The sequence below is a fragment of the Mesoplodon bidens genome (genome assembly GCF_964165515.1).
Source record: "Mesoplodon bidens genome assembly, chromosome: 20".
NCBI classification, from domain to species: Eukaryota; Metazoa; Chordata; class Mammalia; order Artiodactyla; family Ziphiidae; genus Mesoplodon; species Mesoplodon bidens.
In genome coordinates this window covers 18,381,709-18,396,623 of record NC_138181.1, presented here as the reverse complement: position 1 = coordinate 18,396,623, position 14,915 = coordinate 18,381,709, and the positions used below count along the sequence as shown (strand labels likewise).

Genomic DNA, 14,915 nt, shown 5'->3' with positions numbered 1-14,915 from the left:
GATGAGCTTTCCACTTCTTCAGAGTGCCTTGAGATTTGGAGTGAGCCAGTGTAGGTTTTGAATCCTCGTTTCTTATCCTGGCCTCGTCACTTATTAGCTGTGTTACCTTGGGCAAGTTACTTGATTTCTCTGAGGCTATGTCTTCCTGTGTAAATTGGGAATAACAAAATCTGCCCCGTGGGGTTGCATAATACAAATTGTAGCAATAGTAATAGAGAGTATGCCTCATTAGAATGTAAATATGTGCTCAACAAGTTCAAAGCTGCTATTATTATTATTTATTTGGAAGGGGGATATTGAGAAGTGGGATGAGGACAGGTTATGGAGAAATCAGCCAATAAGCCCAGCTTTTGTGACACAGAAAATTTCATTAAAAATCACTTACTTCGGGTGCAGTTAGGTTAGATGCATAACTAGGTTCATGGTGTGTTTCTCCTGTTGGCTGGGTGACCTTTAACCTTTCTAAACCATAGTTTCTTCATCTATTTTTAAGAAAATACTGGTAATATCTACTTCATGGAACTGTAAGGTGATCTTGTGTGTAAAACGTGGCAGAGTGTCTGGCACAGAGCTTGTCCTAGAAAGGATCTTATTTTTAATTCTTAGTAAACTTTAAGGTAAAAGAGCAATTAATGCTACAGTAACAATTACATCATCGTACTCTCTGTCCCTGGAAACATGGTTGTTTCCAAAATTTTTGACACTCCTGCAATATGTTTCTGGAGAAAACATACATACCCAACAAGAGCATTAGCCCATTATTAAAGTGTTAATAATAATAAGTAGTAATAATAATAAGAAGTAGTGTTAAATAATAATACTACTTTATTATTACTTGGGTAGAAATTTGTTTTCCTTCAAAAGTTAAGGCTTACTCCTCAGTATACTGCAGTGGATAAAAGCATGAATCCTACTCTCTCAGTAGTCTCTGCTCCTGGGATTTAAAGACGTCTATGTAGAGTAATTTTAATTTCTTTATCACCAACATCTAGCACAGTGATTAACGTGTGGTAGTAGCTCAATAAATGTCTCTAACTTAGATTGATTTTCCGATTTTTAAATATGTTTCTTTTTACAAATAGTTTTTGTTCCATGGAGACTTAAAGTATTTGCACTTGTAGTGGTTATTTTGGTGTTTTATTTCACAGTGAACAGTGGGCATGTTAACCTGGATATTGGCATGTTACCAAACATGGCTTTTCTTTCTCAGTTTTGTTGAAACAGCTAGTTTCCTTAACCAAGGAATTTTGGTAAGATTTAGCGTATTCATCAAACACTAGTTGCCAGACGCTGTTCTAAACGTCTTACGGACGTTAACTTACTGAGTTCTCATGACAATCCTATGAGGAAATACAACTATGATCCCCATTTTATAGGTGAAGAAACCCCAGAGAGGGCAGGTAACTTGCCCGAGCTTGCACAGCTTCGTGAGAAGGCTGGCATCGAACCCAGGGAGCTGTTGACTCCAGCACCGCTCTTCTTAACCACCGTTCTGCTCCTTGCTGCCCAGCATCTGAGTGCCCAAAGGCGTGTCTCTCTTTCTGTGTCTTTCATGAAAAGTTGCTTATATTCCCTTGGCCTGTGCACTGCTTTAAAGAAAGCAGCATGGAGCTGAACAGAAATAGAATAAATGCTGACAGTGGAAGAATCGTGATATGTTGAAATGCTGGTGATGTAAGATGTGGCCGTGATGACACATGCTGGGTTAGCAATGTTCACGTTCCACCAGGGGACCCAGTCGCCAGTCTGCAAATAAGCTTTCTTGTGTTCAGATTCCTTGGTGATGATTATTCCTTAGGGGGCAGTCATCCTTTTAATCTTGTGGTAGAAAATTAAGAGCAAGTCTCACTGAGGTGTGGTTTATTTTTAAGTTTTCTTTTAAATATTAGTTTAGAGAAGTTAATTAAGTACCTGGCCTGTGAATCCAGCTTCTTGGATTTCTTCAGAGAGCAGGTTTTCTTAGGAGAATTAGATTACAAATTGGAGAGTTTTTACCTTATCGGTAAATCATGAACATTTGGGGTCCTGAATAGGTGGCAGGCTTGCATAATAGGACCTGAATAAAGTTAGGCAAACATAACTATCTCAGATCTTAAAGGCCTTTTGAACAGAGCCTTAAGCTAAAGTGTTTGTCAGCGTTTCAAGTAAGACCCAAGAGGCCAGGGGTACTTTCTCATTTTGCTTGCACTGATTTTTTTTTGTGTGTGTGTGGTACGCGGGCTTCTCACTGTTGTGGCCTCTCCCGTTGCGGAGCACAGGCTCCAGACGCACAGGCTTAGCGGCCATGGCTCACGGGCCCAACCACTCCGTGGCATGTGGGATCTTCCCGGACCGGGGCACGAACCTGTGTCCCTTGCATCGGCAGGCGGACTCTCAACCACTGCGCCACCAGGGAAGCCCTGATTTTCTTTTTTAACTTAGGTGTCTTAGGGTTGCCCCAGGTGTTATAAGTTGCAGGGAGGTCTGGCCTGCTTGAAAGCAGTGATTGTTGATTTTGGGGGTCATTGATCCCTTTGAGAATCTGGTGAAACCTGTGGGTACTCTCCCCAGAAAACACAGACACACGGACACAGACACACGGACACAGACACACACACACAGACACACACACAGACACACACCCCTTTGTTCATAACCCCTTAAAGGCCACAGACCGTATCTGGAAATACATCACGGGAGCCACTTACCGCTCCTCCCCTTATATGTGCCATCTTCTGCCTTCCTGGCTCTAAAATTCAGCTAACTGGTTAGTTTATCACACATATATTCTTGCTTGCACCCCAGGACCATTTGTTTTTTTAAAGTCTTCTGTCTCTGGGAAGTGCATCTCAGAAGGGAAGAAAAAGCATTCCTTCAAACTCCACCAGATACTATCCCTGTAGGAGACAACTGTCAAGTGGACCCTGCGTTCTAGCCACCCTTAGCCCGGTAGGAACTGAGGCAGAAAGGGGTTCAGTGAGCGAGCCTGGAAGCTCTCCCCGTTCCTGCCGTGCCCCCTGTCCCCTCACGCCACACTGGATTCCCTGCGCTCACTCACCTTTATGTACCTTGGCACATGTTCTCCACCTGGAATGCGTGCTCATCTTTCAGGGCCCAGCTCAAGTGGAAGTCTTGCTGAACTCCCCCGGCAGGCCTCTCTCTCCACTGTGTTGCCACAGCAATTTTTAAAGGCCTGGGTTAGAGCGCACACATATCAGGTTGTAATTATTTTTTATACGTTTGGCAGGCTCCACCGCCTGTAAACCAAGCACTTGTCTTAATCATCTTGATCACCCCGAACGGTATTCGGTGCTAGGTATGTTTACCATCCAGTGTCTAAACAGGTAGGCTGTGGGGTTAGGATGCCGGAATTCAGATTCTGACTTTGTGACCTTGTGAGGAAATGACTTCCGTCTCTTTGTGCCTCTGTTTCCACATCTGTAGGCTTCTGGGGGGAGGGTGGACAGAAAGGCGTGAATCAGTGCGTATTGTGTCTGGCACACAATAGTCAGCAAGTGCTAAACACCATGATTAATCATAACATTAAGCAGTGATATTGTTGAGTGAATGAAAAACTCTAAGTAATCCAGCCAGAATTGGAGATAACATTATTTCAAGAAATTTAGTCGATTCTGTATTGTCCAAGTTTAAATACCAGCACAGATCAAATAAATCAATCTAACACTTGTAGGCCACCCCAGGAGGCTTGGTAGGACATTGTACTTTCAGTCTACCACCCATCTCTTTGTATTAATGTTAACTGTGATCTCTGAAAGGGCTTTAAAGCACTTAGAAGTAGGTACTGTGGGAGAGTTCGGAGAACGAACTTATGGTTACCAGGGGGAAAGCGGGGGAGGGAGGGATAGACTGGGAGTGTGGGATTGACATGTACACACTACTACATTTTAAACAGATAACCAACAAGGACCTACTGTATAGCACAGGGAACATGGCTCAATATTCTGTAATAACCTAAATGGGAAAAGAATTTGAAAAAGAATGGTTACTTGTATGGGTGTAACTGAGTCACTTTGCTGTACACCTACAACGAACACATCATTGTTAATCAACTATACTCCAGTATAAAATAAAAATTAAAAAAAAGATACTGTGGGAATATGACTTTTTTTTTTTTTAAGGAAATGCACACTTTTAATATATAGTTTAAATGTTACAACCTTGTGTTTTTCACATCACTTTCAGAGCAGCCCTAGTAAGCTTTGGGAAATGGAGGGGGTCGCCACCATGTTTAGCCCCACCAGTAACATTCAGCCCTGTGGGAATTCATAAGTAACACTTAATCACAAAAGCATTTGCTTCTGCTTCTAAGACAGGTCAAAGGTGGTGAGAAAAAAATGTCATTGGAGTTTCTTCCTGTGTGTGTTTTATTTGTAGGCAGGATGGAGAAGAGACATCATGCTAAAGTCATAAATGTAATAATCCCGTTTCAGAACTGGAAGGAACGTTGCTAGTCTAGGCTTTTCTCCTTTCACAAGTAAGGAAACTGAGGTCCAGAAAAGTGGCTTGATTTGCCATATGACGTTGTGTCTGGATGTGGGATGGGTCTATGCCATCAGCCCTCACGTGGAGTCACATGGATGGCCATGTGGCTGGCACGGGGTGAGGGGCTGCTGGAGGGCCCATGCTCTCTGTGCAGGACCACCTTTCTGCCTTCGAGCACACAGCTTGCTTCTAGAAAGCCTTCCTGGACTCCCCAGGCAGTATCTTCTCTGTGCTTTCAAAACTAAATTATGCCTAAATTAAAAGCTGTGAAATCCAGGCCTCCTGGAAGGGTATTTAGTTTCCCCTTTTAAAAAAGCAAAACAATTAAGCTAATGACAGTGTTGCAAGCCTTAACCACATCATCCAGTGATTGATATACATGTCCCCTAGTTTTTGTAGTGAAATATAAAAAGTTTATAATCTTATTTCATAGTCAAAGTTTAATCAATTACAGTTGGTCTCAATACATCCTTAGCAACTGGGGCCTCAGGTTACCCAGCAAGATCCCTTTCATTAATTTCTTGCAGTTGTTTTCCTTCATGTTTTGGCTTCTTGGTGTCTACATAGTTTCTAACCTTAGCAGCCCAATAAATGGTACTATTATCTCCAGGTTTCCATGCTTTAAAAAGTGGTATACATTTGCTATTGTTTCTTTTTTCAAAATGTAGGTCAATTTGTGAATTTTAAACTATTTTTAAAGTGAAAGAGGGGGAGGGGAAAGTGCTTTTAGAAGAAATTGAATCACAGTAATTTGTAAATTAAATGCCCTATCCCTAGTAACTCGATTCATAGAACAGTATTTTTGTTTGTAACTGTTTGGTTATATAATCTACACATAAACTCGGCAAATTTAAAAAATATGAAATCGCACAAGTCCGTTTGCCACTGTTGGCAGTATAGAGAGAATCATACTTATTGCTCTATACCTGTAGTATTTCTATAAGAAACAACAAGTTGCATGCCTTGATTATTCTCTGTTTTACGTGGAATAAGATATTTGAGAGGTGAAAACAAAGAAGAGGCTTCATGGTGTATATCCCTGAAATGCACTTGTTTGGCACATTTTTCAGATCTTATAAAGAGAGCTAATCTTTTGATGAGTTGTTGAATAACTTTTGACCCATTCCCCCAAAGTACATTACAAAGTATGTCATATCAATGAACGGAAATGCAATAATGACAGCATTTTTAAAAAATATAGTTTATTTGAATAGAGCTTAAAGTAATGAATTAAAAATAAAGAAACAACCACTACCACAACAAAAACACAGAATGATTCCCATCCACACACGCAGTATTTTCTCCCACTCTTTTAAACCACCTCACGTTTCCCAAGCACCAGAAATCCGTATTTTCTTTTATTTTTTGGTCAATAAAGGTAAGAGCAGGTAGAGAGACTCTGTTCAACCTCAGCCCAGCAAGGCACACAGCAGTTGGATAATTTACTGTACACATATTAGTGGTGCAAGACCTAATTCTTGGCCCTTACAGTAACGCCACTGATGTGCTCTGGTACCCAACACAAGCAACAAAGCGGTACTTTTCGTTGACTAATGGATTTAAGTTTTTTGTGTTTTGTGGTTTTTTTTTTTTCCCTGGTTTTCCTGGAGACACTATTCAAGATGTAGTTTAATAAGGACGGATTAATTCACTGCAATTGTTAAATTGCTATTCTGGATATTCCTTTTTTTTTTTTTTTTTTTTTTTTTGCGGTACGCGGGCCTCTCCCTGTTGTGGCCTCTCCCGTTGTAGAGCACAGGCTCCGGACACGCAGGCTCAGTGGCCATGGCTCACGGGCCCAGCCGCTCCGCGGCATATGGGATCCTCCCGGACCGGGGCACGAACCCGTATCCCCTGCATCGGCAGGCGGACTCTCAACCACTGCGCCACCAGGGAGGCCCTGGATATTCCTTTTCTATTAATGAATGCTGAGATTGCAGCCTGATACTGTTGCCTCAGAAAGGTTATTCCAAGGCACATGATGTACTGTTAGGTAGATTCACATGCACTTGTGAGAAATAATACAGAGAGATCCCCACGTACCCTACACCTAGTTTCTCCCAGTGATACATCTTGCATAACTGTAGTATGAAATCTAATATCTCAACCAAAAAACTGACATTGCTCTAATCCACTGACCTTATTCAGATTTTACCAGTTATACGTGTGTGTTTATATTTAGTTTTCTAAATTTTATCACATGTGTAGGTATGTATGAACACAGTCAAAATACAAAACGGTTCTATCACCATAATATCTCCTGCTACAAAATGACAGCATTTAAAAAATTAGTGGTATTTAAGTGTTATATGAAGAGACTAGTGTTTGAGTTCTTGGTAGCTATCTCAGTTACGAATTGGAGAAGCTAGAATAATCATGCAACAATCCTTTTATACATGTCTGAGATATATGGGTATCTTTGAGAGACACGTACTAACACCCTATTTAGTAGTTTCTCCTAAAGGCCAAAATTATAGCCTCTGCCTCATCTTCATTTACTTTTCTTGAGATATGGGTGAAAGTGCTATGAATTTAAAAAATACCTATCTCTTATAGTTCACTTACTCCCAAAAGATATAGTAAGTGTCTACCATGTGCTTGGCACTGTGCAAGCTGCTGAAATTTAAAGACAAATAAAAACAAGGCCATTTTCTTAGTGAAAATGATGAAAAGTAAAGCAGATGATGACAATGCGGGAGGAAAAGTAATTATTTGTGGTTGTGATTTACTTTTTTTAATGAACACTTTTTTTTCCCGTTGCACTGGGTCTCAGTTGCAGCTCTCAGCCTCCTCAGTTGTGGTATGCATTTGGGATCTAGTTCCCTGACCAGGGATGGTACACGGGTCCCCTGCATTGGGGGCGTGGAGTCTTATCCACTGTGCCACCAGGGAAGTCCCTATGATTTACTTTTAATATATAAGTGAAAGTGGTTTTAAAATGAGCAAGGCCTACTCCATTCATCTCATCTCTCTTCTCTCATTCAATAAGGGTGCTTATCAGTATACGTATTACTGATCATACAGTTCTATTGTCAAGAAAAGAGTTAAAAAAATTTTTATTTAATGTCCCAAAGATCACTTTTCTTTAGAACCAATCTTTGACAGATTAGCCTATAGTTGTTGAAACTGACTCTCTGGTCAAAAAGTAATGATTTTTCACCCCTTTGATGAGGTGTCCTGAGTCTTTGGTTAGATGAAAAACTGTAGACAAGTTAGCCGTGCATCTCATTTGCATTATTATTATTATTAATTTTTACCCTTAAGCAAGAAATCTTCACCAGGACCTCTGATCTGGTGCCAACAGTAGTGACCACAGAGGTGCTCATGACTTCTTTTGATGTCCCTTGAGGATGTTGGTGCCAAGGGCTACTTAAACCCTCCTTGGAGTGAAATGTTTTTTTATCCATTGAGGAGTGTTGCCTTAACTTGTGTCGCTTACCTGTTTTGCATTCCTATCACCCACACCACTTCCTTTGCTCCTATGACTGCGATGACTTCGTCCATGAAGGTAGTTATATTAAAAGCAGAGGGTAATGTTAAAATCAGACAGGCTTCGTTAATAGAGCGTGAGAGTGTGGTTTGCATATTAGTCATATGACTAACAGTTTAAGTTCAGGGTAATAGCTGTTGTAATAAAACCAAATACAGGGCTTCCTTGGTGGCGCAGTGGTTGAGGATTCGCCTGCCGATGCGGGGGGCGCGGGTTCGTGCCCTGGTCCGGGAAGATCCCACATGCCGCGGAGCCTGCGCGTCCGGAGCCTGTGCTCCGCGGCGGGAGGGGCCCCAGCAGTGAGAGGCCCGCGTACCGCAAAAAACAAAAAAAAAACAAATACAGCTTCTGGCTCATTCGTAACATAGCGGTAGTTTCAGTTATTTGTTACTTACTATTCGTGGCTTTATTCTTGTTATAACAAGGCAAAGAATAAATAAATGGGGGGAAAATCCTTACACAATTGTTTTCTATCTGGCTATATTGCAACATAGGAAAACAACAAAAGAAGAACCCTTTAGCTTGGACATTCCATTGACTCAAGAAAAATCACACAAGCCCTGAAGACAGCTTTTATTTGGAGAGAGACTTTTCTGGAGTCTTCCCCTGTGGATTGTTCAGTAGAAATCCAGTGCACGCTTCTGCTCTTCTAAAATGATGATGTCTTTTGCCTAAGAATAGACCCTTCTTTCAGTATAGAAACCAGATAAGCTGTCCTACAGTGATCCAAATAGCTAGCGGCCTCATCCCCACCCAACCCCCAAACTTGAATAACAACCCAGCAATATAATTTTACCGTTTAAAACTTGGCTGACCCAAACATGAACTTTCAAAGAAAACAAGAGTCATTACTAAAAGAGATTCCATTTCTTTCCGGGGCCTAATTTAAGATGACTTTCCAGAACTTTGAAAAAACTTATTCTTCCAATGGCCACTTAATTGTGAAACAAAATAAACACCCACAAGGGAGGCAAACTACAGAGTTCTCTTATGTTTGGATTTTAAAATATCTTTTTTTTTTGGTGGGGGGGAGTTCTTTCTAAGGTTGTCCTACATTGTTTGGAATGATTTATCAGGTTCCATCCAATCCTGTGAATTTTAGGGGCGATGATTTATGAATAACTTTAATTCAGTAAGACTTCATTTCTTAAAATTTGCCCTGTTAAGCTTCTCATAATACCTCTCTATTCTATGTGCCCCGGTTATTCAGAGCCAGTGAGTGATGGTGTCAGCACTCTTAAGCCTGGTGGGCCTGGCTTCTAAGCCCTTGCTTGTTGCAGTGAACCAGACCACTTTTTATTGTGTATGCCTTTCCGAACACATGGAAACGTCCTAGAGAACTGGAACAGCTCTGAGGAACTGCAAGACAGTACTTAAAATGGCACAGCAGAGAGTGCACAGGCTTTGAAGTCAGACAGGCCTGGGTTTAAATCCAGACTCTGCACTTTGAGGTGTTGTCTTTGGAGTAGGAGCCTCATGGGTAAATCAGGGGTGATTCTCTCTGCCGTAGCAGGATCATTGGGATGAGTACATGAGATACTGTATGCATAGGATTGAATCAACTAAGTATAGCCAGAGTTTATGAAATGATAGCTATTCTTATTATAATGGAGTCATTATTATTATAATTATCAACTTGACCTAGAGCTCTCCCGTGTTCTGATTTTTGCCATGGTATACGTAAGACTTGTCATTGTACCCATGTTATCTAAGAGATGACTTCCAAGTGTGGGTTACTTCAAGAATAAAGTAACTGAGCAGTCTTGAGTCTCAGGTGGTCCTAAACCAATGCAGTGACTTCTGTGAGGTGAGTGAGCCCATATTTTGTTTGTGGTTTAAAAAGGAGAAGGGAAAAAACTGTTTAGAGTCCTGCATCATCACTTTTCTAAGCAGTGAAATGAGGGAGTTACGTTGGACGGTCTCTAAGTTACCTTCTAACTCTGAAATTCTGTGATTGGTATTAAACCCAGTACTAGAAGTCTGGGAGCTTTTAGTTTCCACAACTCTTAGGAAATTAGGTGTATCAGGGATTATTACCTGAGAGTTGGAGGTAAGGGAGTTACTATCAGTGGTCGACTTCTGTCCACTAAGAACAGAAAAAAAGAACTTTGTGTTTCATTCTACCAGATTTTCAAAAAAAAAAAAAAATTACTCCCTCATCTCACACACACTCACACACACACACACACACTATCACACAATTTAGTTCTCCAAGTGTAAGCTTTCTATTTGTGAGCAGTTTATGGAATTTCATTTAACCAGCCTCTAAGGAGGGCTTTTGTGGGACAGGGAAAGGAAGACCTCTCTGTCCTTGAGGAATTTACAATCTAAGCAAGGCTGAAAATGAAGAAGATCCTAAAACATGTTTCTAAAGGACACATGTCCAAAGAAGACACATATCCATACCATCCAAGTGGTTGCTAACTCCTTGTGAAGGCGCCAAGTTGGAACACATGCTCTCTGGCCGTCTTTTTAGGTGCATTGCTTTTTTAAAAATAATTTTTTTATTGAAGTATAGTCGATGTGCAGTGTTCTGTTAGCTTCAGGTATACAGCACAGTGATTGTTTTATACATATAATTATATAGACACACGTATTCTTTTTCAGATTCTTTCCCCGTGTAGGTTATTGCAAAATATTGAGTATAGTTCCCTGTGCTATATAGTAGGTCCTTGTTTATCTGTTTTATATATAATAGCGTGTATATGTTACTCCCAAATTCCTAATTTATCCATCCCTCCCACCTTTCCCCTATGGTAACTGTAAGTTTGTTTTCTATGTCTGTAAGTCATTTTGTAAATAAGTTAATTTGTATCTTTTTTTAGATTCCACATGTAAGTGATACCATATGATATTTGTCTATCTCTGTCTGACTAACTTAACTTAGTATAATCTCTAGATCCATCCATGTTGCTGCAAATGGCATTATTCCATTCTTTTTTATGGCTGAGTAGTATCCGTGTGTTTGTGTGTGTGTGTGTAGGTGTACGTACCACATCTTCTCTTTCCATTCATCTGTCGATGGACATTTAGGTTGCTTCCATGTCTTGGCTATTGTAAATACTGCTGCAGTGAACATGTATCTGCAGGGCACGTGTGTCCTTTCGAATTATGGTTTTCTCTGGATATAAGGTGCATCACTTTTTGATTTACTTAATTCTTTCATAAATTTCATAGACCTTTCTAATTGAGTAGTACTAGTACTTTATGGTACATGACTTTCTAAATTCAGAGTCTTTGCTGTAACTTGGAATTCTGTTCATGTCAATAATCCTTATGGGACAATGAGTACTGTGTTGATGATATACACAGATTAAAGAGACAGCAACCAATGGGGATATGTGCACAGTCTGTGTGTGTGGTTGTGTGGTTGTGGTGGTGGAGTGATGCGTTAGGGAAGACTGTATATCAGGAATAATCTTGAAGAGGTTTCAAAGGTAAGTTGGTGACTGGGAGAAAAACAACCTTTGGTTAGATTATTTAAGTCAGCAATATATTGATTCAAGATAGAAAAAACATTTGGAATATGGATAAATATAGGGAAGGAGCAACAATTTTTCTGACATTTCCTAAAGTCCTTATTTGGAATTTAGTTATTTCCAATAATTATCCCCATTTTTCTTTTGAAGAAAATAACTGTTCATAGTAAAACAGACTACCCTGGAGAATAGAAAGCTCCTGGCACCAGAAGATGTTTAGAGGTTTGGAGAAGTAATTACTCCAGGTTTTCTTTTCACTTTTCTGAACACTTTAAACATTTCTTGCTGCCAGGAGCTTTCTATTCTCCAAGGTAGCCCATTTCACTAGGGACAGTTTCAGTGGTTCTACACTCCTAGAACTGTGACTTCCATGCCCAGTACTATTCCTGCCTAGTTGGGTGACAACATATAATTAACCTACTCCTTGTACAGGGCAGCTGTAAATATTTTAAATGTGCTGTCGAATTTCTCCTGAGCCTTGTATTTCTCCCTTCAGGATAAACATCTCTACTTTGTTCAACCATTTTTATATGCCATAGTTTCCAGTTGATTTCCTGACCTGATTGCTCTTCTCTGGGAAGTCTCCAGATGGGATTTTGTGCTCTGAGTACAGCCCTTCTATGCAGAACATGTTGGCACCATTACATTCCTTTATCTAACATTACTGTCACTTAGGACTGCATTAGCTTTCTCAGCACATGTCATCCTGCTTCCCTGCTTCTCCAAGGCTGGGATATGTGGTTGCCACAGCTTGCTGGTGCCCTTACATTTTTTCCTGCAGTTATGGTTTGCTTGTGTTTTTGTTTTCAAAAGAAAGATGGATTCATTGTGTTGAATTCATATGATTGGATTTTGTACTAGCAGAGATCCTTGCTCATGGGATTTAAGGTTTCTTGAACATTTGAATAAGTAAGAACATTTGAATTGAATAAATAATGAACCTTTATACGGTCATGATATGTGTAGCAGTTTGACCTGGAGTTGTTGGGATTATAGGTCAAACGTTAAAATTGATGTTATCAAAGCCTGCCACTTGGATAAGCAAGTTCACTTCAGAAGAATTTTGTGTTGAACTCTGAGTGCTTTAACAAAAAAAACAAACAAAACTGTTGTTTTTACTTAGGAAATGATTTATCTATTATGGAAGTTTATCTTAGAGCACAATTTTAGATATTTATTTGCTTAGTATTCATTCCCATCTTCCTCTTCCCTTGCCGATAAATAGCCTAGTGGCTTTTAGTAAAATAAAAACTAATCAACAGGGTTCTCTAAATAATTGTAAAATTTCTGAGCCAACTGCTCGTCTTACCCTTCTTCTTCCCAAGTTTTAGGGTGGTCATTATAACCTTTATCAGATACAGAGTATAACTAAGTAGATTTGCCTCATCTGTCCTACCTGTGCAGTGAAGTGGACTGACAATATGTGGAACCAGAAGTTGATGGTGGTCATTACTGCAAGGGGTAGGGAAGAGGATAGCAGCCAAGAACGCCATTTTACCTGAAACTTCTAAGTGACTTGGTAGAGGAAACACTTATTCAAGCAAAGGTGTAACTGGAATTCCCTGGCAGGCCAGTGGTTAGGCCTCTGCACTCACTGCCAAGGGCCCGGGTTGGGGAACTAAGATCCCACAAGCCACATGGTGCGGCCGGAAAAAAAAAAAGGTGTAGCTGATTACCTTTCATGGAGGATTAAGAATTACCATTTACTTCTGCAGTTGGAATTAAATTATTTACTTCTTTATCCTAACACACATGGCGGGGTGAAGGGAGAGGCATTTCAAGTACAGACTATACTACTCTACCTTTTTATGTTTTTCTTTCCCTTTGTATTAATGATATGTATTATTAAATAGCCTAGATGTGCCACTGTTTATGTCAAGTTTGTATTTATATACAGAGCTAGAAATAGATACAGTCTTATTTGAAATGTCTGTTTGTAGAGGGGGAATATCTGAATTTACTTGGAAGTGTCAAACATACTCTGATACTGTAATACTAGTGGTTATTTTGACCTAATTTTAGATGAAGTTAATGTGAGCTGTGATCAGTCACTAATGTGAAATAATGTTTGGAGGATAAACTTTATGGGTGCGTAAGTTAAAAGTAAATCACTTTAATCCTAAAGCCAGAAGGAAAGGATGTGTTCTTCTATGTTTCCTGTCGAATCTTACAGCCGAGTTGGAGGAGTCATGAATCGGCAATTTCTAAGAAGTTAAAGGTAGTTTTGATAATTCATAAAGCATTATCTTCTCCTTTGAGAGTCCTTTCTCAGGATAGCATAATGATTTGGAGGTACTGATTCATGGTTTACAAGGAACCTTTTATAATAGGACCTAAGAGAACCTTAAATAGGCTGACTTGCAGTGAACGTCTCAAAAAAGGAATGTTGTTAGAAATCTTTTGACATTCTGAAAGTTACAAGAAAAAAGTTCTTCTGTAGAGGTAATCTTCAGTTTGCTTCTTGCTTGCTAGTTGTTTCTTCTTTTATATAATTAAAAATTTTTAAAATTGTGGTTAAAACACAAAATTTGCCATCTTAACCATTTTTAAATGTACAGTTCAATAATGTTAAGTATATTCACATTGTTATGCAACAGATCTCCAGAACTTTTTTTCTTACAAAGCTGAAACTCTGTACCTGTTAAACAACTCCCCATTTCCCCTCTCCCTCCAGCCCCTGGCAGCCACCATTCTACTTTCTGTTTCTGTGTACTTATCTACTTTAGGTAATCCTGTATAAGTGGAGTCATACAGTATGTCTTTTTGTGACTGGCTTATTTCACTGAGCATAATGTCCTCAGGTTCATCCATGTTGTAGCATGTGACAGGATTTCCTTCCTTTTTAAAGCTGAATTATATTCCATTGTATGTATAGACCACATTTTGTTTTGCTTGTTCACTCATTTGTTGATGGGCATTTGGATGGCTTCCACCTCCTGGATATATTGTGGATTATGCTGCTATGAACATGGGTGTGCAAATATCTTTATAAGATCCTGTTTTCGATTCTTTTGGATATATACCCCGAGGTGGGATAGTTGAATCATACGGTGATTCTATGTGTAATTTTTTGAGGAACTGCCATACTGTTTTCCATAGCAGCTACACCAATTTGCATTCCCACTAACGGTGAAGAAGCGTTCCAATTTCTTCACATTTTCGGCAGCGCTTGTTATTTTGTTTTGTTTTGTTTTCTATAGTAATTATCAATTTTTCACACTAACCATAATGATCAAATAATTTTTGAGTGCCTGAGTGTACACAAATAGGAGATTCGGGTGTAGTCTAAAAAGCTAGGATTTTAAATTGTTCTTTAACTTGCTTTTCATAGGTCTGGTATATTGTTTCTTCTTGATTTTCAGCAAAACCAGTAGGGAAATTTTTAACCAGGGTAGAAAAAGCAGTGGAACATTGTGTAGCTAGAATTGCAGACCTTAAACTTGGCACAGGTATTAGGCTGACAG

The 14,915-nt window shown here is 39.7% G+C and overlaps 1 protein-coding gene across 7 annotated transcripts in view; it reads left to right on the top strand.

Moving 5' to 3' along the window:
- RBPMS (RNA binding protein, mRNA processing factor) overlaps positions 1-14,915 on the top strand; it is a 192,131-nt gene that overhangs the window by 28,617 nt on the left and 148,599 nt on the right. The window lies entirely within an intron of this gene.